A 25,060-nucleotide genomic window follows, 5' to 3' on the forward strand; every position below is an offset into this window, starting at 1 on the left:
TCTGCATTTCAAACCAGGAGCTCCCCAGGCCTGGCTCCATCAGCCACCAGTTGGATCTCCACTGGGGTGCTGGGCTCCCATTTTCCCCATTTGTTTGCTCGTTCTCTAATTTTCCTCATCCTTCATTTCTAATTCTAATCCAGTGAGAATATCCTTATTTTACAAAAGACATACTTTTACAGAAGCAGAAGATATTAAGAAGAGGTGGCAAGAGTACACAGAAGAACTATACAAAAAAGATCTTTATGACCCAGATAAGCACGATGGTGAGATCACTCACCTAGAATCAGACATCTTCAAATATGAAGTCAAGTGGGCCTTAGGAAACATCTCTATAAACAAAGCTGGTGTAGGTAATGGAATTCCAGTTGAGCTATTTCAAATCCTAAAAGATGATGCTGTGAAAGTGCTGCACTCAATATTCATAGCAAATTTGGAAAACTCAGCAGTGGTCAAAAGACTGGAAAAAATCAGTTTTCATTCCAATCCCAAAGAAAGACAATGCCAAAGATTGTTCAAACTACCACACAGTTGCACTCAGCTCACACGCTAGCAAAGTAATGCTCAAAATTCTCCAAGCCAGGCTTCAACAGTACATGAATCATGAACTTCCAGATGTTCAAGCTCGTTTTAGAAAAGGCAGAGGAACCAGAGATCAAATTGCCAACATCCTTTGGATCATCAAAAAAGCAAGAGAGTTCCAGAAAAACATCTATTTCTGCTTTATTGACTACACCTAGTCTTTGACTGTGTGGATCACAACAGACTATGGAAAATTCTTCAACATATAGGAATACCAGACCACATGACCTGCCTCTTGAGAAATCTGTATGCAGGTCAAGAAGCAAAGTTAGAACCGGACATGGAACAACAGACTGGTTCCAAATTGGGAAAGGAGTACATCAAGGCTGTATATTGTCACCCTGCTTATTTAACTTATATGCAGAGTACATCATGTGAAATGCAGGGCTGGATGAAGCACAAGCTGGGATCTAGATTGTCGGGAGAAATATCAATAACCTCAGATATGCAGATGACACCACCCTTATGGCAGAAAGCGAAGAACAACTAAAGAGCCTCTTGATGAAAGTGAAAGAGGAGAATGAAAAAGCTGGCTTAAAACTCAACATTCGAAAAACTAAGATCATGGCATCCAGTCTCATCGCTTCATGGCAAATAGATGGGAAAACAATGGAAACAGTGACAGACTTTATTTTCTTGGGCTCCAAAATCACTGCAGATGGTGAGTGCAGCCATGAAATAAAAAAACACTTGCTTTTTGGAAGAAAAGCTATGATAAACCTAGACTGCATATTAAAAAGCAGAGACATTGCTTTGCTGACAAAGGTGTCTAGTCAAAGCTATGGTTTTTCCAGTAGTCATGTATGGATGTGAGAGTTGGACTATAAAGAAAGCTGAGCACTGAAGAACTGATGCATTTGAACTGTGGTGTTGAGGAAGACTCTTGAGACTCTCTTGGACAGCAAGGAGATCCAACCAGTCCATCCTAAAGGATATCAGTCTTGAATATTCATTGGAAGGACTGATGTTGAAGCTTAAACTCTAATACTTTGGCCACCTGATGTGAAGAACTGGCTCATAGGAAAAGATCCTAATGATGGAAAAGATTGAAGGCAGAAGGAGAAGAGGGCAAGAGAGGATGAAGATGGTTGGATGGCACCACTGACTCTATGGACATGAGTTTGAGCAAGCTCCAGGAGTTGGTGATGGACAGGGAAGCCTGGTGTGCTGCAGTCCATGGGGTCGCAAAAAGTTGGACATGACTGATCGACTGAACTGAACAAAAGACAACCAAAAAAAGGAGAAAGCTCTCCTCACAGAGGAGAAATTTCCAAACACCATTTTTCTGATTTGCAGATTGATTTTCCAGTTACATTCTTTAGGACATCTGATGACATCAGTAACTGTGATTGCCAAAGCGTAGCATTAATCGATCAGTCTTTGAATACACTTTATTTCATTACTTAGGCTCACATCTTTCCCTCCCCCAGCAATTGTATGTTATTATTTTCTTAAGTTCTTTTTATTTTATGTTATAGTCCATCCAGTTAACAATGTTATGATAGTTTCAGGTGAACAGGAAAGGGACTCAGCCATACATATACATGTATCCATTCTCCCCCAAACTCACCTCCCATGCAGGCTGCCAGATAACATAGAGTAGAGTTCCCTATGCCATACAGTAGGTACATGTTGGTTTTCCATTTTAAATACAGCAGTGTGTACGTGTCTATCCCAAACTCCCTAATTATCCCTTCCTCCCATCCTTTCCCCAGCCAAGCAGAAGTTCGTTCTCTAAGTCTGTGAGTCTGCTTCTGTTTTGTAAATAAGTTCATTTGTATTATTTAATCATATTTTATTCTTAAGTCACATCAAACACAGCTGTGACTCTGGGGAGAAAACTAAGTCATGCTACAATAGGAAGCAAGTTTCCACTCCTAGCTCAGAAAACCCCAAATCACAGGGTCTAGTTACCAGACAACTGGTGGAGGAAGTCATGAACTCTATTAGCCCTTTCCTGGAATGTTGGGTTTCCAGGAGGAGTGAATGGCTATGAGGCTCCTGTGCCTTCCACAGAGCCCAAAGTTCCCACTGACATCATTTTGACATTTAGCTGAGTTTATTGCTTTGGAGGACAGAAAGCACTGCTGTGAATGTTTAAGCAGAAATGGGTTATTTACATAGTCTCAGAGTATTTAATAATCACAAAGGAAGAAGTAGTAAGTTTACAGTGAAGAACATGACAGATAGCACCTTAGCCAGGTCATCGGGGTGGACATGGCAAGCTGAGAAGGACACATCCATCACCTTGAGTTTCCCTCCCAATGATGCGTAACCCCAATCTAATCGTGAGAGTACATCATACAAACCCAAATGGAGGCATGCTACAGATTGAATGTTTGTGTCTCCCTGATGTTGATGTAGATGGGGAAACAGTGGAAACAGTGGCTGACTCTATTTTTCTCGGCTCCAAAATCACTGCAGATGGTAACTGCAGCCATGAAATTAAAAGACGCTTGCTCCTTGGAAGAAAAGTTATGACCAACCTACATAGCATATTAAAAAGCAGAGACATTACTTTGCCAACAAAGATTCGTCTAGTCAAGACTATGGTTTTTCCTGTGGTCATGTATGGATGTGAGAGTTGGACCATAAAGAAAGCTGAGCACTGAAGAACTGATGCTTTTGAACTGTGGTGTTGGAGAAGACACTTGAGAGTCCCATGGACAGCAAGGAGATCCAACCAGTCCATCCTAAAGGAAATCAGTCCTGAATATTCATTGGAAGGACTGATGCTGAAGCTAAAACTCCAATACTTAGTCCACCTGATGTGAAGAACTGACTCATTGGAAAAGACCCTGATGCTGGGAAAGATTGAAGGCTGGAGAAGAAGGGGATGGCAAAGGATGAGATAGTTGGATGGCATCACTGACTCAATGGACATGAGTTTGAGCAAACTCCAGCAGTTGGTGATGAACAGGGAGGCCTGGCATGCTGCAGTCCATAGGGTTGCAAAGAGTTGGACACAACTGAGTGACTGAACTGAACTGATGGTGATAGGTCGAAGCCCTAGACCCCCACGTGATGGCATTTGGAGGTGCAACCTTTGAGGTGATTAGGTCATGAGGATGGTGCCCTCATGAATGAGATTCGTGCCCTCTAAGAAGGCCTATGAAAGAGATGATATCCCTCTCAACATATGAGGATATAAGAGGAAGGTGGGTGACTGTTAACCAGAAGTGGGTCCTCGCCAAGAACTTCTAGCCTCCAGATCTGTGTGAGAAATAGAAGTCTGTTGTGTAAACCACCCAATTTATGGTACTTTGTTAGAGCCATCCAGACTAAAATAGGGGCATTCTATAAAATGACTGACTGGTACTTTTCAAAAGGGTTGAGGTCATGAAATCAAGGAAAGAGTGTGGAACTACCGTAGATTGGGGAAGGCTAGGAAGACACGATGATTAAATGTAACATGGTACCCTGAACCAGACCTTGGGACTGAGAAGGACGTAAGTGAAAAACAGATGATATGATACGCTCTGTACCTTAGAGAATAATATCATGCGGAGATTAATTTTTAAAATTTTGATAATCGTTCTAAGATTATGTCAAATGCTAAAGGGAAACTGAGTATGAAGCATACAGGACCCTCTGGACTATTTTTGCAAATCTTCTGTGCATTCTTGCATGCTAAGGCGCTTCAGTCGTGTCCAACTCTTTGCGACCCTGTGGACTATAGCCCTCCAAGCTCCTCTGTCCATGGAATTCTCCAGGCAAGAATACTGCAGTGGGTTGCCATGCCCTCCTCCAGGGGATCTTCCCAATCCAGGGATAGAACTTGCTTCTCTTCCGTCTCCTGCATTGGCAGGCAGGTTCTTTACCGCTAGTGCCACCTGGGAAGTCCACTCTTCTGTGAGTATAACATCATTTAAAAAAAATGCTGCTGTGACTCAAAATGACCGAGTGCTACTGGAAATGTCGATCAGCATTTTGGGAAGCAAGAGAACAAAACTACATCGCTTTAATGAGAAAGAAAATCACTTCTTTTATGGAGAAGCTGCCAAGAAACCTTAACGAATATTAGACGGGCTTAGAGCCCTCCGTGTGGGAAAGAAACTGATAAATTACCCAGAATGCTAAGGAGATTATCAATGGGTTTTACTCTCCGAGTCTGTATACATCTCCCTGCTCATTAGAAGTAATAAAGATGTGCAGGTTGAAACCAGAGTTCGTCTTAATTTACTATTCCCGCTTTGTTTATTATCCTGTAAAACTTCCAAAAGCTTGGCTTTACCTTTAATTCTATAGCAAGAACCAAATTGAAGTAATCAAATCAAGCTACTGTTATTATGTAAAGCTATTTTCTTGGACCCCTGCTTTGAGTAAATGATTCCTATTAACATGCAGATTTGCTGGGGATTACCAGAAAGTCTCTCAAAATAATCATTAGAAGATGTCTTTCTAAAGAATACTTTTCTCTCTCTGACTTGGACCAGGATTCAGCCTGGTAAATCTCTCCCTTCTTCTGCTCAGGGACCATTTGGAACTACTCCGTGACCAGGATGGGAAAATGGGGACTTCTAATTCACAGATTGGAACAAAAAATGAAAATACAGACCCGGCTTCCTCCCCCTGCATTCGGCTGACTTCAAAGTCCTGTCACAGCCCAGTTGTAGGGAAGAAATTCAGGAGTATGAGTATAAACACTCTGTGTGTGTGTGTGTGTGTGTGTGGCGATGGCAGGAGGAAGGTGTGAATTTTCCGCCACACTTCTGTTTGACTGCACTAAGTACAGAATCTCACACAATGGAGAGCGAGAGGCTGCGTAGCGCTGAGGTCAAGGAGAGAGGGCTCAGCAGTCAGACTGGGGTTTGAGGCATCGCGTCCCTGCTGCTGACTGTCAGCGTGTTACTTAAACCTCTGTGCTCTTAGCTCTGAAGTGGATATTGGTTATATCTTTATGGTGGTTGTCAAAATTAAATGAGCAGGACTTCCCTGGTGGGCCAGTGGTAAAGAATCCGCCTTTCAGGGCATGGGATGTGAGTTCAGTCCCTGGTCCAGGAAGACTCCACATACTCTGGAGCAAGTAAGCCTGTGAGCCGCGACTACGCAACTACCGAGCCTGCGCCCTGGAGTCCACCAGCCGCAACTATTGAAGCCTGTGCCCCCCAACAAGAGAAGCTTGTGCATCGCAGCGAGAGAAGGCCTGAGCACAGCAAGGCAGGCCCAGGGAGGCAAAAAGAAAAACAAAATTTAAAAAAAGGTTAAACGAGCAAATCTATGTAAGAGCTAATTGTGGAAGGATGACTGTTGAAACCTGGGCTTCCCTAGTGGCTCAACAGTAAAGAATCTGCCTGCGATGCAGGAGACTTGCAGGGGACACAGGTCTGATCTCTGGGTCAGGAATAGCCTCCAGAGCAAGAAATGGCACCCACTCCAGTATTCTCGTGATGGGAAATCCCATGCACAGAGGAGCCTGGCCTACTACAGTCATGGGGTCACAGAGTTGTTAGGTGAGTAACTAAACAACAACACTGAAAGCTAAGAAACTTCCCATTAGTTGAAAAGTGTGTGTATATATAAATATATGCAAATCATACATGAATACACACAAACATATATGTGTATGTAGATTTTGGATTGGCCAAAATTTTCATTCGGGTTTTTCCATAAGATGTTATGGAAAGCTCAAACACTTTGGCCAACCCTGTATAGCTACATATATATGTGCATACATATATAACCTTCAGTGTATTTATTTATAATTGGGGAAAACTAGAAGAAATCTCAGTGCTACATGATAGCAGAATGTGCCACCTCAAAAGATGACTAGGTATTCAGGACATGTCACCCTAAAATACACCGCTCTGGTGTACTGATTATTTTGAGCTGTAGGTGTTACTGAACCAAACTTGGTTCTGCTCACCCCACATACAGCAATGCCCATCTACTGATGCTGGGCTGTGGTGAAGGAAAGTACAGTGTTTATTGCCAGGCACTCAGCAAGGGAGAGGGGGGAAAGCTTCAGATCCACTCCCACTTGGTCTCTGAGCTTTTTTCTTTCTTTTTTTTTTTTTAACCAAAGGAGAAGCACAAAAGCTGGGATTAGTCATTGCCTGTGACTAATTGTAATTTGGGAGTCGGGTTGTTTAGAATTCTCAGGTCAGGTGGCCCACGGCTCGGGGGTCTGCGAGCTCTTCTTGTCCTGGAGAAACAACCTGAGTGTGTACTTTCATGAAGAGATCTACACTAACAGTTTTAGTACATTAACCATGTTATTGGCAAGAGCAATTTTAGCCACGTGGCTCTGGTTGATTAGTGTTCAGTTAGTACACGATTGCAGGTGGCACCACTGGCAAAGAATCTGCCTGCCAATGCAGGAGACATAAGAGATACAGGCTAGATCCCTGAGTTGGGAAGATCCCCTGGAGGAGGAAATGGCAACCCACTCCAGTATTCTTGCCTGGACAATCCCATGGACAGAGGAGCCTGATGAGCTACAGTCCACAGGTTTGCATTGTGTCAGACACAACTGAAGTGACTAGGCACCCATGCATGGAAGCACACGACTGAGGTCAGAGAGGACAAGAAAGGGAATACAGTTATGGAGAGAGATAAATCATAATCAGAGTGAGGGGATTGGATTTGAGGGGGACTTTGTTTTAGAAGCACTTGATAAACAGCAAATGCAGGAAGAGGCTTTCTCTGAACTCACTCTTTTTATCTGGACAGATCCTCCGAAAGGAACACAACATATCAGTCTCTTCCTTTGGGTTTTCATCAACCAGAGATAACTGACTCACCACAGGAGAGACCGGAAGTCAGGACCACACCCAGACAAACTTGTCACAAATAACCTACTCTCTACCCTCTCTTTTAAGAACTTCATCTTTCCTAAAAATCACTTACTGTCCCCTAAAAGGCTGCCCTCCCTCCTCCTTTATCCTTATTAAGGTGTCATTTAATCCTGAATCCTAAGCCACCTGGGGAGTGACTCATTTTCCCTCATATCTCTCAAGAATCATGAGATAGACTCATGAATGAACTTCTGTTTGCTTTTCTCTTGTCATTCTGTCTTTCCTTACAGAAGCTTCAGCTAACAACTGAGAAAGGTAGAAGAGAATTATTTTTCCTCCTTTAGAATGCCCATCGATAAGGAAGTGGTTCAGTGATGATAAATCCACTCAATAAAGTATTATGCACCAGCAAGATAACTGCTTGGAAGACTCAGGAGCTGCCTGGCAATGTTCAGGGGGAAAGGAGATCACAAGTTGTTATGCACCACATAATTATGACTATAAAATTATAAATGCATGTGGGCCAACAAATTAGAGGGAATACAGAAACATTAAAATGGTCGTATTTCGATTGCATTAAAATGGCTATTTTCCAGCTTTTTAAAAATGATTTTATCTACTCATCCACTTAATTTTGGCTGTGCTGGGTCTTTGTTGCTGCGAGGGCATTTCTCTAGTTGCAGCGAGTGAGGGCTACTCTCTAGTTGCATTGCCAGGACTTCTCACTGCGGTGGCTTCTCTTGCTGGGGAACAGGGCTCTAGGGCACCCAGGCTTCGATAATTGCAGCATATGGGCCCAGTAGTTACAGTTCTCAGGCTCTAGAGCACAGGCTCAATAACTGTGGTGCACAGGCTTAGTTGTTCCGCAGCATGTGGGGGTCTTCCCCAGTCAGGGTTGGAACCCGTGTCTCCTGCATTGGCAGGTAGATTCTTTACCACGGAGCCACCAAGAAAGCCCCCTTCAGCTTTTAATAATGATTTTTTTTAAGTTTTCTTTTCAAAAATGAAAATCTTGTAAGTAAAATAACACTAGAAATCAAGAATTTAGTGGCTGCTTCCACCAGAATATTCTTTTTTTTTTTTTTGGCTCTCTCCCTTCCTTCTGTGCCCTGGGTTCTGATCCCATCTGAAAGTGACCCATGAGTATCATTCAAAGATCACTCCCCTCCCAGTACCCTCACAGGAAGGTGTCTGACTGCCAAGGAAACTGTGTGTACAGCTGGGATCTGGACCAAAGATTTGATTCAAAATTTGGGGGAGATGTTCCCACCTGCCCCCCACCTCACCAACCCCTGCACCTGAACCTTTTTTGGTTTGATTCAGTTTCTCTACCATTGACATAAATATCTGGGTCCATTTTATTTACAAAACAGACTTCCCAACAAGCAAATTTTGGCACCGATTTATTTAAAATAGTAAGTTGTAAAATTAAGTATAACACTCATAAGGAAGACATAATACCGTACATTTTATTTGCATAGCTATGCATTGTAATCGATGCTTCGTCTTTCTCCTTGTCTGGTGATTGCTGTGCTGCCTTCCCGGATGGACACATGTGCTGTAGATTTTGAGGTTGGGTGCAGATGCAAATGAAAATGCATTTTAAAATGTAGGGATTACTACAACAACCAAGAAAATGGACTTTTAAATTGTTTTAAAGTCAGCAATTCTATCTTTGAAAAATATCCTTTTAAAGAATAATAATGCAATATTTAGACAAGGTCAGAGTGGGAGCAAGTAGAAGTCTAGAGAAAATGTAGTGTTCTTCTCAATTTTGCCAAAGTTATAATCAAATGTAGGAGTAAGTGGCAATTGTCCTTTTACCCCCTTTCCCCACCAGGAGCAATCGAGTTTGTCACTAAGGAAAATCACAGTTGCCCAGATCTGGGATTGAGATGTTGTCTTAGATCCTGAGCAAGTCTCTGCTGTTTAGAGCCCCAGCACAGCCAGAGTCCCTAGGGAAGGGGTTGTAGACTTTTCCTCTGCTGGTCCTTGACTTTGCCCAAGGTGATAGTCAGCCACTTTAATATGAATCCCTGTCCGCTCCCACCCTCTTTCTCCAAAAAACTCCAAGAATCATTTTGACAACCTATGAAGGTAGTTTTTACTTCCTGCTTTTTTTTTTTTTAAATGTCATGAGATATTAAGGAAGAAAGGAGTATAGAGGCAGCCTACTTGTCTATGAAGATCAAGGGCAGGAACAGGTTTTATTCATTTCCATTTCTCCATGATGTAGTGCAGGGGTCCCCAACCTCCTGGCCAGGGACTAGTACCTCCTGATCAAATCAGCAGTGGCATTAGATTGGAAATAAAGTGCACAATAAATGTAAAACATTTGAATCATCCCCAAACCATCCCCCTCTTCCATGACAAATTGTCTTCCATGAAACTGCTCCCTGGAGCCAAAAAGCTTGGGGACGGCAGGTGGCCAGTGCAATGTCTGATTAAAAGAAACAATCGTAAAACAAAAACAGCTAACAGTTACTGAATTCTCCCTCTGTGCCCAGCCCTCTTTACACACTCATCAACTCACTTGGTCCTTAAAGCCGTTCTTAAGTAGGTACTGTGATAACTCTCCTTATAGTGGTAAAGGAACTGAGGTTCAGAGAGGTATGTCACTTGTCCAAAGACACCCGGCCAGAGCTAGAGTTCAGGTCTTGAGGTCAAATCCTGTTCCCTTAACCACCTGGTCACACTGCTTCAGAGCACAAAGTAGGTGCTCAACAGATGTTGGCAGGTTGAATAAAAGAATGCCTGAAAGATACCTGTGCTGTTGTCTTGGCATTATAGGAGAGTTCTCAGTCTAGGTTGTGAAAGAAACTCAGACTTAGGTGATCTCATCCTAAAGCTACCCTTCCTTCTTTGCCAAAACTGGTCTTAGCCTTTCAGGCTCCAGATTTTCCCAGTGAGATGCTCAGGGTAAGGACTGGGGTGGTGCAAACCCCCAGGCTGGGAGGATGCCCACATTCCTTCAGGTGGAGTCGAGGACAATTCAACTGTTCCTTTCCCTGCCTGGGTTACTGGGAGCAACCTTGAAATAAAAGGGAATAAGAAGGAAATATTCTGCAGCTGCAAGCAGATGCTTCATCGGCAAGTTTCAGAAATAGAAGATGGCTCCCTTAAGCACAATCAGTGGGCAGATTATTTTCTTGAAGTTTGGGTGCCGTTCCTTTGGATTGAGAACTTCGCCTGTGATCTCAAGACTTCAGTTCTCAGTAAAGAAAACAAGACCCAAACTGATACATTCACACATTGATAAAAACTCAAAGCCCCCAACCAAATAACACCTTATGTTCCAAGATGCATATGAAAGCATTAAAACTAAACAAGATTTTTAAGGAACCTCCATACTCTTCTCCTCCATACTGTTCTCCACAGAGACTATATCAATTTATATTCCCACCAACAGAGTGTTCCCTTTTCACCACATCCTTTGCCGCATTTATTGTAGATTTCTTTTTGATGATGGCCATTCTGACCCGTGTGAGGCAGCACCTTATTGTAATTTTGATTTGCATTTCTCTAATAATTAACGCTGTTGAGCATCTTTTCATGTGCCTCTTGTCCATCTGTGTGTCTTCTTTGGAGATGTGTCTGTGATGACCTAGAGGGATGGGATGGGGAAGGTGGGAGGAAGGTCAGGAGGGACGGGATATATGAATACATATAGCTGATTCACTTCATTGTACAGCAGAGACTAATGCAATATTGTAAAGCCACAATACCCCAATTTTTTAAAAAAATGACCAAGAAGTATACAAGCTAATAAGAAAGTTGGAAGAGGAATGGGATGGGAGGAGTGAGAACAAAGTCTTCCTTAAAAAAAAAAAACACTGAAAACAAATTTGAAAATATGTTAACTGTTGTGAATTCTGGATGTTTAGATGTTATTCTGTGGACTTTTTGGTGTCTTTAAACTTTTCAAAATAAAAAAGACAAGGTGGGCTGATTTATGTAATTTCCCAAACCAAACAAAAGGACCTAAGCTGGATTTTAGCAGCTGATGCTATCAGTGGCCTCCCAGTGAGGCAGTATGCACTCAATTGCAGTCCTAGAGAAGAGGAGGTGGGTGATATGTGGCAGGGAGGTATATACCCGAAAGAGGAAGATCCTAGATTTGGAGGAAGGTCCATTCTAGAGCAGTGTTTTTCAAACTTTTTAAAATTTTAGTTTAGATTAATCCATGAAATTAAAAGATGCTTACTCCTTGGAAGGAAAATTATGACCAACCTAGACAGCATATTAAAAAGCAGAGACATTACTTTGTCAACAAAGGTCCATCTAGTCAAGGCTATGGTTTTTCCAGTAATCATGTATGGATGTAAGAGTTGGACTATAAAGAAAGCTGAGTGCAGAAGAATTGATGCTTTTGAACTGTGGCGTTGGAGAAGACTCTTGAGAGTCCCTTGGACTGCAAGGAGATCCAACCAGTCCATCTTAAAGGAAATCAGTCCTGGGTGTTCATTGGAAGGACTGATGTTGAAGCTGAAAACTCCAGTATTTTGGCCACCTGATGCGAAGAGCTGACTCATTTGAAAAGACCCTGATGCTGGGAAAAATTGAAGGCAGGAGGAGAAGGGGACAACAGAGGATGAGATGGTCATGTCCACCGACTCAATGGACATGAGTTTGGGTAAACTCAGGGAGTTGGTGATGGACAGGGAGGCCTGGCGTGCTGCAGTCCATGGGGTCGCAAAGAGTCAGACACGACTGAGCGACTGAACTGATCTGAAATTTATATTCACACATATATACATTTGTTCCTGAAATAAAATTTCACCAAACTCACCTAGCTATCTATGATGTAGTCTATTTTTAAAATGCTAGTCAAGACCCATTAAACTGATCTCATGATATGTGAGTGGTTAGTGATGCCCAATTTGAAGAGTATCCAAGGATGACCTTTAAGGCACTGGGAGGGCAACTTCTCTGTGCCTCTTTTCAGACCACTTCCTCTCCTCTCCCCTCCTACCCCTGCCTGACATTGATCTACCCATTCTTCACGTTTCTGGTCCAATTGGAAATGAGAAGCAACGTGTGGGGCTCCTGGGCACAGAAGCCTCTCCAAGCATTCTTGTTTCTTGTTTGCAGGGAATAGTTTCAAACCTCCATGACTTTCCCTGAATTCCAAAGGGCAGGTCTGAACAGTTGCTGATCAGAGAAGGGGAATGTGGGGTGATGCTGAGACAAGGGAGGAGCAGCCAAGAAACAACAGTGCAGCCTTGGGGCAGGGTTCTGGTTCCTTCTCAAGGCACACGCACAGCAATGTATCTTCCAGCTCTTTAAAGAATGAAACCCCCCCAACAGATGGAAGATGACAGCATTCTTCATTCCAGATAGGACCACCTGGGAGCAGACTGTCATTCAGTTCTCACATCCAACTCTTTGCAACCAAATGGACTATAGCGTGCCAGGCTTCCCTGTCCTTCACCATCTCCTGGAGCTTGCTCAAACTCATGTCCATTGAGTTGGTGATGTCATCCAACCATTTCATCCTCTGTTGTCCCCTTCTCCTCCTGCCCTTAATCTTTCCCAGCGTCAAGGCCTTTTCCAGTGAGTCAGCTCTTCGCATCAGGTGGTCAAAGTATTGGAGCTTCAGCTTCAGCATCAATCCTTCCAATGAATATTCAGGGCTGATCTCCTCCAGGATTGACTGGTTTGATCTCCTTGCACCCCAAGGAACTCTCAAGAGTCTTCTCCACTCTTCTTCCAAACCAACTTCTGTTTTCATGGCACTTACTCAAGACCAGGAGGAAATGCAAAACAAAGAAATAATTACATAGCTCTGTGAGATGGTGACCCTTGCTGGAAAACTTAAACAACTGCTCTTGATATAAAAGCTGGCTTCTGCCTCATCATGTACCCAGAGATCCAGGGGGCTGTCTAGGGCATCCCTCTTAAATCTGAGGAAAGCTCCAAAGGGAAAAATGAAGACAAAATGAACAAAGATAAGCCCAGAGGAAAAAGAGATAATTCAGTACTTTTCTTACTAAGTAGACATTGTTGTAATAAAACTGTGGCTTTTCCAGAAATACAAAAGAAGATATTCATTCATGAAATAAGAACAGGAAGATATAAAAATAGATCAGTCAGAGAATGACAGTTTTTGAAAATTAAAATAGAATAACTGAATTAAAAATATAATTTAAGAAAGTGTTGAAAAATATAACCAAGGAAATCTCCTAGAAGCATACCATCTGGAAATATGGAAGTAAATTCCAGAAGAAGAAAACCCCAGATGAAATAGTTGAAATTCCTTGCAGGGCCATGAAAGTTAGATTCCAGAAGTGGGAACAGAACATTGTGTTCATTCCTTATAATTCATTTAAGTGCTATTTGATTTTCAAATGAGAGAATATATATTGGTAAAAATGAGTTATCTTTTTACAGTGCTGACAATATTTTTCAAGATTCTAGAAACGTATAATAAAAAATTTAATATATCCTTAAGTTAAACATACACTTACTGTATATGCTTTAGGGACTGACTATGACTAAGTGACATTGAAGATTAAAAATTTTAATTTGATTCTCAAAGTGAATGAGAGCCTAGAATGATACAAAATTTAGTTACTTTTCATAAAAGATAGAATGTAGTCTAATTGGGTTGGCCAGTGGGTGAGGGGCTAGCTGGTGCCCTCTGTGTCCCAGATTGCATGCCCTTGGACAGTCAAGAATCTATTCAGGAATCTAAGCTTTTATTTCCTAATGACCTTTTCAGACTCCTGCATTGTTCTCACTGGGGTTACACAAGACCCTGCCCCAGTAGGTTTCTCACCACAGATCTCCTTTAAGAGACACAAAGATTACATGACCAAAAATACCTTATACCAGAAAGAAGGCAATGGTTGGTGAAATATCTGAGTCCTGATTAATATCAGGAAGAAAGGACACTCTTTGGACTTCTTCATCTTATGTCAGCAAATGGAGTGGGGGTGGGAGGAAGAGGCACAGCACACACACAGAGGAGGGTCAGAGCAGCATGATTTAGGGTCACTGTTTTCTCACACTTACTTCCATTTCTTCTCTCTGGAGAAGTAAGAGGCTGAATGAGTTAGTCTCTGGATTGTCTTGAACCTCTAAGGATTCGCCACTACTTGCAGGGTGCTGGCTGGTTTGGGCGCTTCCCCACTCACATCTCATTCCTCTTTGGGCAGATGAAAGTCCCAGAAAGTGGGAGGCTGCCAAGAAAACAGTGCACAGAATAATGTCTCTTGTGGCTGTAGGAAAAGTATCTTGTGTCCTGGTGATGCTTCAAAGGCCTCTTGAGTTTCCCTGAACTCCCCTACATTTCCTGATGTGTGAACAGTCTTCAGGAAATAGTTCTTTTAAAGCCATGGTCCATCAACAGAGGAATAGATAAAGAAGATGTAGAACATAAACACAATGGAATATTACTCAGCCACGAAAAGGAATAAAATTGTGCCATTTGTAGAGACATAGATAGACCCAGAAACTGTCATACAGAGTGAAGTAAGTCATGAAGAGAAAAACAAATATCGTATATTAACACATAATATGTGGCATCTAGAAAAACAGTTCAGTTCAGTTCAGTTCAGTCGCTCAGTGGTGTCTGACTCTTTGTGACCCCATGAACTGCAGCACACCAGGCCTCCCTGTCCATCACCGACTCTCAGAGTTTACTCAAACTCACGTCCATTGAGAAAAACAGTACAGATGAACCTATTTGCAAAGCAGAAATAGAGACACAAATGTAGAGAACAAATTTATGGATACCAAGGGGGGATGTGAGGGTGGGATGGATTGGGAGATTGGGATTGACACATATACATGACCATGTATAAAACAGATAACTTCTGAGAACCTGCTGTACAGCACAGGAAACTCTAGTCAGCACTCTGTGGGGACCTAAATGGGAAGGAAATCCAAAAAGGGGGATATATGCATACATACGGCTGATTCACTTTGCTGTACAGCAGAAACTGACACAACATCATAAAGCAACTATACACTAACAAAAATTTTTTTGAAAAAATTTATTAAAAAAATAAACAACATTGCTTCATGGGAATCTGCCTCCCCCACTCTGCACACACCTGATATGCAATGTTAACAAATGCTGGAGAAGGCACTCAATGATACAAAATTCAGTTATAATTGATAACAGCAATTATAATAATGACAATAACAAGAGCTAGTTATTTCTAAAACTTTATTTTGTATTGGGGAATAGCCAATTAACAATATTGTGATAGTTTCAGGTAGACAGCAAAGGGACCCAGCCATACATGTACATATATCCATTCCCTCCCAAACTCTCCTCCCATCTAGGCTGCCACATAACACTGAGCAGCATTCCATGTCCTATACAGTAAGTCCTTGTTGGTTATCCCTTTTAAATATAGCAGTGTGTCCATGTCCATCCCAAACTCCCTAACTATCCCTTCCCCGCATCCTCCCCCCTGGCAACCATAAGTTTGTTCTCTAAATCTGTGGCTCTCTTTCTGTTGTCTTGTAAGCTCATATGTATCATTTCTTTTTAGGTTCCACATATAAACAATGTCATTCAATATTTCTCTTTCTCTGACTTACTTCACTGAGTATGACAATCTCTAGGTCCATCCATGTTGCCGGAAATGGCATTATTTCATTCCTTTTAATGGCTGAGTAGTACTCCATCGTATACGTGTACCACATCTTCTTTATCCATTCACAAGAGCTAGTTTTTACTGAGCACTTTCCATGTGCCCAGCTTTCTCCTATGTGATGCTAGCTGAGATTCTCTGTGCCCAAATCCTTCTGGGAAAAGCTAGATTTCACCTTATCAAAGAAATGGAATGGCTTTTTGGTACATAAGTCATCATCTACTGACAAACTTGGCTCTATTACAGTCTTTTTTTGTCCAAACAGATTCTTAAAACAACTGAACACAGTATGGGTTCCTCTCTGTTCCTCCCAGATTCTACCCCAAAATAGCAATTAAGCCCTAATCTGAAATTATTCAAGGATTCAACTTCCTGCCAAAAGACTCAATTTTCCAGCTTCATTTGAGTTTCTTTCCTGCCTTGTAGAAATGTACTGCAATGGAGTCACTTTGCAAGAAACTTACGTACCCGAGTATTCTGCCCCAAATGGTTACATCACATGATTCCTTACACTCAATACCACACTAGTGCTGAATGCTCCTTGGAAATGTGGCACCTGAGGAAAGACTTGATCAATGGATGATAACACAAAATCCTCACTGCTTTCTTTCTCCTCTTGTCTGACCAAACTGCTGCTTGTATAAGAGCAAAGTTAGGAATAAGAAGGCATAATCAAGTTCTCCTAGCTAACAACTCTGATAAAAGAACAAGGAAGAAAAAATAATAATGACCATTGGTTTGGGGATTTTCTGGGGCTTGAAATTACCCAAAACTTCTGTTTTCAGAGGCAGCAGAGAATAGGATTGCATATATGGTTGGGCAGGTTGTTCATTGCACAGGAGTCCTGGACCAAGGAGGTAAGCAGAGACTGAAATCTAGTCTGCAGCTTGCTTGGCTACTCTCTGCACGGGGCTGAATCCCCCATAGTTCCCACATAGCCATTTTATGGGCTAGCAGTGGTCCCCATTAAAGGCATATTCCACAATTGAGTTTTATGGATTAGCATATGGAGGTGGGGAGGTGGGGGAAGGAAGGCTGATGGGGAAAAAAGAGGAACCAGGAAAAATGTGTTGCCATTGGGGAGGGGGTTGTGGCTAAAGGCCAAGACCAAGTCAAGACATGGTGTGACACCGTGTTTATTGGCTCCCACCAATCCAATGACTTAGTTCAGTAGGAGGCATCTGACAGAGCTGAGAAATCTTAACACTGGGATGGGCTATTTTCCAAACATTTCCTGAGTGGCAGGGAGTGTTCTGTCCCCCTAGGACACGTTTTCCAAGAAAACTTCCAAAGTTTTCTTCTTCCCAAGAGTTTTAGTCCAGGTGAGTTTTCCTCTGTCCCTTTTTATCCTGTCATCGAGGCCAGGCTCCCCCATCATAGTGGGTATGGCACACCATTCCTTCCTGGGGTTAACCGCCCATGGTGGTGCTCTGGAGATGGCAATTTGTAAGGTAAAGAGCCTGAATTGTTTGTTTAACAGTCAAGTGACAAATTATTTAATTAGCACATATGCCATTTGTCTCCACAGCTGTGATCATCGGTACTAATTGCAAAGCAGTCTTAATTTATTGTAGATATATTGCTCCATGATGCTAATGTGGTCATTATCAATGGCCATTATGCCCTGTATCATGTTTGGAAATGAGAGCGATTCCGCCACATGGGGAAAACCGCACTTCTCGTCCTGGCCGATACACGCAGCCATTCCTGCCTCCAGCCCCTGAAGGATTCAAAAGAGCAGCACTCCTTTGGAAATCTTTCCAGCTGCACTTCTGAGGATCAGAGCTTGGACCAGGGGAGCCTGTACCTGCTTCCACCTGCCCACCGGCAGACAAAGTACAACGTGAACCCAGGCCATGGCCAGCCAAGAGATCTGCTTCCCCGTCCTGCCCACCCACCACTTGCAAAGGAGAGCTCCTCCTTCCCGCTATCCTTAATCAGATATGCGTCACAGTCCCGGAAAGGGGAGCCTCAGAGCAGAGTGCTGATCTCAGGGCAAATCCTGGAAGCAGCCTATTAACAGACACCAGGGACTTCCCTGGTGATCCAGTGGTTAAGACTCCAAGCATCCAATACAGAGGACACTGGTTCGATCCTAGGTCACACATACTGCACACCACAGCCGAATAAATAAATAAGAAACAAACAAACACCAGTAACCAAAATAGCAATCTAATACCTGGGCAAACAGGAGCTGTAGCCACGACTGCTGCTGCAGGTGGCGGACTTGACAGGAGTAGGGGCAGGGCAGGTGAAGAGGATGCATATTCTCAACTGGGGAAGAAGTGGCTTTATCCCCAAATCTCCCATTAAGTGCGGGATCTGCCTCTGGGAAGTTCAGTTTAAAAACGTGGTCCCAATAAAATGATGCTCAAATCCACTTGAGGAGATGCTGTGGAGAGCAGGAAGTAAGGACAACCTCTCTCTGTCCAGCAGCCCTGGTGTTGTCTTGTAGTTTAAGCTGGAAGTTAGAGGAGAGTCTTTTTGCACAGCTGGGGCATGGGAACCACATGTTCACCAGCCAGGCTAATTAGCCATCTTTCTGGAAAGCAGCTACCCATCTATTTTCTCATTATCCTCTTAACACTCTGGGATGCAGGCCGAGGAGGCTGCCTCCCTGACAGGTGAGGGGGCGGGGTGGGGAGTAGGAGGGAGTGGCCAGCTCCGGGGCCCCAGAGAGGAAGGGATAGGGTTGCCAGATAAAATACAGGACATCCAGTTAAATGTGGGTTGCTGACAAACCTCACACCACTTTTTAGTATCCGTTCTTGACCTGCAGTTCAGATTCAACTGGGCATCCTTCTTTATTTGCTCCGCCTGGCGTTTCCTGGATGAGAAGGGGACGGAGGACAGGACAAAGGACATGCCTTTCTTCCTAAATTCTCTGTTTGGGATAGGGGACCCCGCCTACCTCCAGCCACAAACCCCACAGGAGAAACCTTGAAGTTGAGGTCCTCCTGAGAGACCGCTGTAGACATCTGGCGGTTGAGCTGGCAACCCGGAAGCACTTCCCAGGGCCATTTGAGACTCCCGGAAATGCTTCCTTGTGAAGCCTGGGCCTCTCCGCTTCTGCCGCCATGTCAGGGTCGGTGCGCAGGAGCCTGCTTTCCTGGGCGTTTCCCCAGTCACTATCTCAGATAAAAGGCTTTATTAAATCAGGCAAACGTCAGTCCCCGTGCTCAGGAATAAGTTAACCAGACGACAGGGGTGGGCAGATAAAAGTCTCCTGGTGGTTAGCATCAGCATAAAGGGGCCCAGGGAGGGTGCCGGCGGTGGGGCCACTAGCCAGGCCCTGGCCCTACTTTGCAGGTGACCACTGGTCAGAGCTCCGTCAGCTGTGCCGGGCCCCCAGACGGCAAATTAAAAACAGCAAATGTAGCTCTATTCTTTTTTTTTTTTTTCTCCCCCCCCAACCCACACTTCCCACCCCCTCTTTTGCCCCTTTTTTCCTTTCTTTTTTCTTTTTTGTCAATGCGGAATACAAGGCCACTGCCAAAAACATATCCCACACAATCAAACATCAGATGGTGACTCCTTTCCCACAGCTTGTGTGAGTGAAAACAGTGAAATTATACCCATGTTTTAGCGGCGAATCCCCTGGTGTTCTAGTGGAGACCGGCCCCGCTCTGGCTCTTGTTCGCTGCTTTTTGTTCCTGCCTTCGCAGTGTTTTTAGCGCTGGACACCATTCAGCCTGCATTCAGCATTGTATGTCACTTCACATATGGTTCATCCGCTCCAAATGTGTGCATGTACCCAGAAAATGCAGCTTTTCATTATGTATTCTCTATGTAACAGAAAAGATTAAGATATAAGCCTGGTGAATGCGGCAGGAATTAGTTGGACAGATGAATAAGGGAAAAATGAATCTAGAATGATGGTGGATTTGGTCTAATGATTGTGGGAGGGCGGTAAGAACTTGCTGGTAGGTTTCAGCCCTTTTAATCCCAGGCTGTGTGTATTTTGGCAGGAGCAATGCTTCCTCAGAACTCCATCCCGAAGGGTACAGTAAGAGGCACAGGCGTGCACACACACAGACACAAACCACTTTAACCTGAGCGGATGAACAGGTTCCATGAGGAGACCAGGCCCTCGGTCCTAAAAGTCTTTCTGCGAAGTACAGGATTCGGTATTTCAACATTCAGCTTTAAAAACAAATTAAAGGGGGAGGCCTTCTTGGTAATGATGACACTTATATTTTTGTTTCCATTTTATTTTATTTGTTTAGACTGAAAGGAAGGATCCGGGCCCAGAAAGGCCAGCTCTCTAAAATGGATTTGATTTTGAACAGTCAACAAAAGCAAAAAATGTTCTTAGGTGCTATTTACGTCTGCACCCAAATTAGAAAAAGGGGTGGGGGAGAAAAAGACTTTAGTCATTTAAAGTGCATAAACTCGGTGTCTTTGGAGACTAACACTAGTCAGTTAGAAGCCTTGGTTGACACCGTAGAGTTTTCCATCAGCATTTGCTAAAAAGATGCTTGTGTTTTGTATCACTGTTTTCTGGCTTAATAGGAAGCCAGGAGGGAGAAAATTGAGATTTAGGCTTAGTTACTTCCTACCATGGTTTCCAGAGAAAGATTTTTTTTTTTTGCTCCAGCCAATTTTGATTGAAAATCAAGATTTGCATCACAATAGAGATATTTCAAAAGTGTAAATACAAAAGGCTACAACTTCAGAGACCTCTTGGTCACATGTGTTGGCCTCTGGCACGTCTCATAAAGTCGCTGGGAAGGGGCTGTTTTCTGAGTCCACCCAAAGAAGACTCTGCTTGCTGAAAAATGCACACACAGGCTCTTCTGGAAACTCATATGTGACTATTTCATGTGGGGGAGGGAAGCGTAGCAACACTTCAGCTTTTGAGGACCCCCTATTTACGGAATTTAATTCACAGATATTTTTGGTGGGTGGAAAGAGAGCACTGTAGGCCCTTTGATTAATTCACACAAGAAATAAGCCTTTTAGAGTTTAACAAAATCAGACAAAAGCTATTTTTTTGTGTTGTCACACAATCTCTATGTTTTGGTATTCCTTGCATCATTGTGGGCCAGATATTTGAGAAATTCCTTTATTTGGGTGAAAAAATATACACACGGCCAAACCACATTTAACGAATGAGAAGTAACATCTTTTAATTTAAATGACTTTTCATTAAAATTGACTTCATTTTTCCCCATGATGTGATCAGCATTTAGTGATTTAGCTATCTGGTTTATATTACTCTCATAGAAATGTTAACAGATTCAGAGTTTCTTTCCGTAACTAAAAATGCCAGATTTTCCCTATTTTTTTTTTCCCCTTTCCTATCATATTTTCACACGCATGTGACAACTATCATCAAAGCAAAAAAAGAAAACAATTACTTGAGGCTTCAAGTTCTATTTTTCCTTGTCTAGCCCAGGATTTGGACACAGTGAAAAACAAAACATGTGGCATCAATTAAAAATATCATTCAACTTTCATACCATTTTTAGATAAGTTGGTGTCTTTTGGTAATGCCTTAGGGGAAAAAAATGCTGATGTGTCCTGTTTTCTTATTTTATGTAAAACTTGACCTCCTGGAGCTATTTTCCTCCTGGGCATTTGTTTGGAAAGTAACGACCTTGCATGGATCCAGCAGGACAAACAGGACTAAAGCCTCGTTCCTGCATCTTGGTTTAGTTGTTTATTTTCATACAATTCCTGTTAAATCCTTTCTTTCTGGTCCCTAAAAAGACACCCAGGGAAGCTTCAAATCTTTCCTTCAGCTTAGATAACCTGGTATCCTTTTCCACAATACTTTTTCTTTTTTTTTTTTCCCCAATGGGAAGTGTTTCCATATGAAACAGTTTACTTTTACTGTTAATAATAAGCACGCAGTCTCTTTTTTAATCTCAGAAAATTCTATTGCATTTTAGAATCTCCACACACATGCTGGGGTTGCCGTAAACAATCCGGGAAAACCGCTGTTGGCAGAAAACTTAGATCATAATTTGCCTGACAGAACAAAACGCCCAGGCCTTCTGGCTTTGTCCTCGTGTATGTTGGGGGGTTATTATCAGTGTCGTGGCTTTCTGTGCTAAATACAGGGCTGGACCGTGGAAAATCAAAAAACAAACTGGCATTCGGAAGGGCAATAACTTTTCTCGAACATGGGAGGAATCTACCAGTCGCCTATTATTCCGGACTTACTTCTGCTTCTCTACGTCTTCCAGGGTAACAGATGAAGATGAGTCACCCACCTTCAGCCTTGCAGCGTAAGAAAGCAACAGAAGACTTCTTTCCAGGAATTAGAAAAGGAAACCTGTTTGCTTTTCAAGTCTCGAGTCCCTCCCATAGAGATGAAAGGGAAATTAGAGTGAGTTACCTCTGTGGAATTGCCAAAGTGAAAAACGGGGTTGCTTTATCCAGGCTCTTCAGAGCTCTTTAAGGCTTGAAGGTCTGGATTGAAGTCCGTATAATACTTTCATTCACCAAGTCAAGATTAATAGCACTGGTGTTGTGTCCTTGGGGGAGAACCTATTTCCAGAAGGCATTTGGAAATAGAGATTGTCTTGCTTTGAATCATTTCCTCCGGAGCACACATCAGAAAAATGGATTTTATTTCCCCAGAACGAAGTTTTTTGGCACCTGATTTAAATTCACTAAATTGTTTCCCCCATAGAACCACGTTTCCCCACCTCTCATCTTCGTCTCAGATACCGCTGTTTTTTACTGTCTCTCTTGTCCTCAGTATAACACTTTCAAAAACAGTTACTGAGTAATATTTTGCCCTCCCTTCTAAGTCACTTTATTTTGTATGTGTGTGTTTCCTGAACTAAAGAATTTCATCTTTTTTTTTTTAATTGGAGTATAGGTGATCTACAATGTTGTGTTAGTTTCTGCTGTACAGCAAAGTGAATCAGTTGTATGTATACATATATCCACTCTTTTTAGACTCTTTTCCCATATAGGCCATTACAGAGTACTGAGCAGAGTTCCCTGTGCTATATAGTAGGTCCTTATTAGCTATCTATTTTATACTTAGCAGCAGCAGCAGCAGCATGTATATGTCAATCCCAATCTCCCAGTTTATCTCTCCCTCCCTTCCCCCTTGGTAACCATAAGTTTGTTTTCTACATCTGTGACTTGATTTCTGCTTTGTAACTAAGTTTGTTCATTTATTTTATAAGGATAAATAAGTTTCTTTCTGTGTGTGTGTGTGTTTTTTTTTTTTTTTAGATTTCAAATATAAGCAATACTGTATGATCCTTGTATTTCCCTGTCTGTTAAAGTCACCATATTTTTAAGCTTCAAGCTCATCCTTCTGTGATACCCCCAAGGTTTCCATAACAATATCTGAGATAGCCATATTTTGGACCAGAAATAAAATCTAAGTTTCTTTTCAAACATGTTTTAAAGTAAAATCGGAGGGGAATCACTTGGAAATAAAACCAATTTGATGCAAGTTCTCAGCACAAATGAGATTTCATTTGCTTTCTGCTTTGCCTTAGAGAACAGAATGAAAGAAGAAAAGTGAAAACAGAACCCAAACAGTTGCTGAGTGAAGAAGGCAGGAAGGCGAAGAAGAAATTGGCTTTGGGAAGTTAAGTTCTGACCCTTACACTGCTGCAGATATCCCAAGCTTGACGGCTTCTCCGAGACTCTTACAGGAACCTCCCAAGTAAAATGTCAGAAATTTGTTTTCCTTTTGCTGACTTTCACTTTTTCTCTGCATCTGTATGTGGTTCAGTGTCAGTGGTTCCTTTTTGCACACTGGGAAGATTTTACTTTGAAAAAATCAAAACCCAAAGAGACCGCCATTCGCCTCATCTGGAGCCACAGGGTGGGCCATGCAGGTTTCAGCGCCGGCTGTGCACTGGGACGTAAATCTTGAGGAAACAGCCTAATCCCACACAAGCCCCCACTGCAAATTCTGTCCCTGGCATTGTTTCCTAACCAGTTCTTGTGAGTACCATATTGATCCTAAAAACGGGCAGCTTCTTAGCTTACAAGTGTTCCCTTTATGGAGTATGGAGAGCCAAGCCACGGAGCAGGTATTACATCTTAGGGCAAAGACAAGGACCAAGTGAACCTCATGGACGGATGTTTCCTGGTGTGTGTGCTCATTGTTGTCTGTTGGTTTAGTGTGTCTGTCGGCTGTTTTACTGGCGTCTGATTAATCCTCCTGGTCACCAGGGGTAAAGCCAGAGTTTCATCTGATCTAGGAACAAAACTTTTCCTCTCTTGGAAAGAAGGTGGTCTGTCCAGGTCAGGGTATGGGTCATTGGAAGGGCAGCCTTAGGGAGCCTGCTGTTTTCACAGCAACCACTTGTTACGATTAGTTTCATATATTAAAAAAAAAAAGAAAGAAAAAGCTAACATGCAGTGAATTGACACTTTTGTGGGTTCCTTGGTCTGGACAGTGCAATTGTTCTGGAAAACAATGTCAGCATTTTCGTTTGAAAGTGGAGAGTACAACCCTATTTCAAGCAGCAAAAATCACTGCTTGAAAAAGGAAGGTTTCCTTTCCTTCAGTGTCTAGAACTCTAGTCTCCCGCTCCGTACTAAATCCAAATATATGAAATGAAAATGCAGGAATGAAGGAGGGTTAAATCGAGCAAGACAGCAGCGGCACACACTGCCCCAGCCAGCTCCCCAACAGGGCTGACAGATCATTTGTAGAATTGCAATTGGGAGCAGATTCCTTGAGTCTTGGGAAAGATTTCCCTTGGGTTCTGTTAGAGAAGTCTAGACACCCTGCAACGTCCCTTCTATTCTGGTCCCTTTGCGAGTGAAAAAAAAGTGAAGTTGTTCAGTTGTGTCCGACTCTGCGACCCCATGAACTGTAGTCTACCAGGCTCCTCCATGCATGGAATTTTCCAGGCAAGAGTACTAGAGTGGGTTGCCATTTCCTTCTCCAGGGGATCGTCCCGACCCAGGGATCAAACCTGGGTCTCCCACGTAGCAGGCAGACACTTTACCATCTGAGCCACCAGGGAAGCCCTCCCTTTGCAATGGAGACAGCAATTCATAGCTGGGTACATATCAGCCTGGAAAAACACCACCATATTTAACAGAATTGCTCACAGCCAAGTGTGATCTTGTGACTAAGTTCCAGCTAAGGCTGAAGGTAGAAATGGTGTACACCTTCCAGAAAGAGTCCTTAAAGGAAGGGAA

At 42.8% G+C, this 25,060-nt stretch overlaps 2 long non-coding RNA genes across 2 annotated transcripts; one reads left to right on the forward strand and one right to left on the reverse strand.

Moving 5' to 3' along the window:
* Positions 1 to 8,714: 8,714 nt before the first annotated feature.
* On the reverse strand, positions 8,715 to 18,921 carry LOC123332697. The gene is made up of 3 exons (XR_006549664.2): positions 18,837 to 18,921; positions 14,334 to 14,500; positions 8,715 to 10,923 (listed from the first exon to the last, which is right to left on the reverse strand). It is a non-coding gene; the product is annotated as an uncharacterized LOC123332697 (long non-coding RNA).
* A 44-nt stretch (positions 18,922 to 18,965) lies between these two features.
* LOC112583890 lies at positions 18,966 to 24,204 on the forward strand. The gene is made up of 3 exons (XR_003108157.2): positions 18,966 to 19,010; positions 22,117 to 22,259; positions 23,395 to 24,204. It is a non-coding gene; the product is annotated as an uncharacterized LOC112583890 (long non-coding RNA).
* The last annotated feature ends 856 nt before the right edge of the window (positions 24,205 to 25,060 follow it).

The sequence above is a fragment of the Bubalus bubalis genome, chromosome 1 (assembly GCF_019923935.1).
Source record: "Bubalus bubalis isolate 160015118507 breed Murrah chromosome 1, NDDB_SH_1, whole genome shotgun sequence".
Lineage (NCBI taxonomy): Eukaryota > Metazoa > Chordata > Mammalia > Artiodactyla > Bovidae > Bubalus > Bubalus bubalis.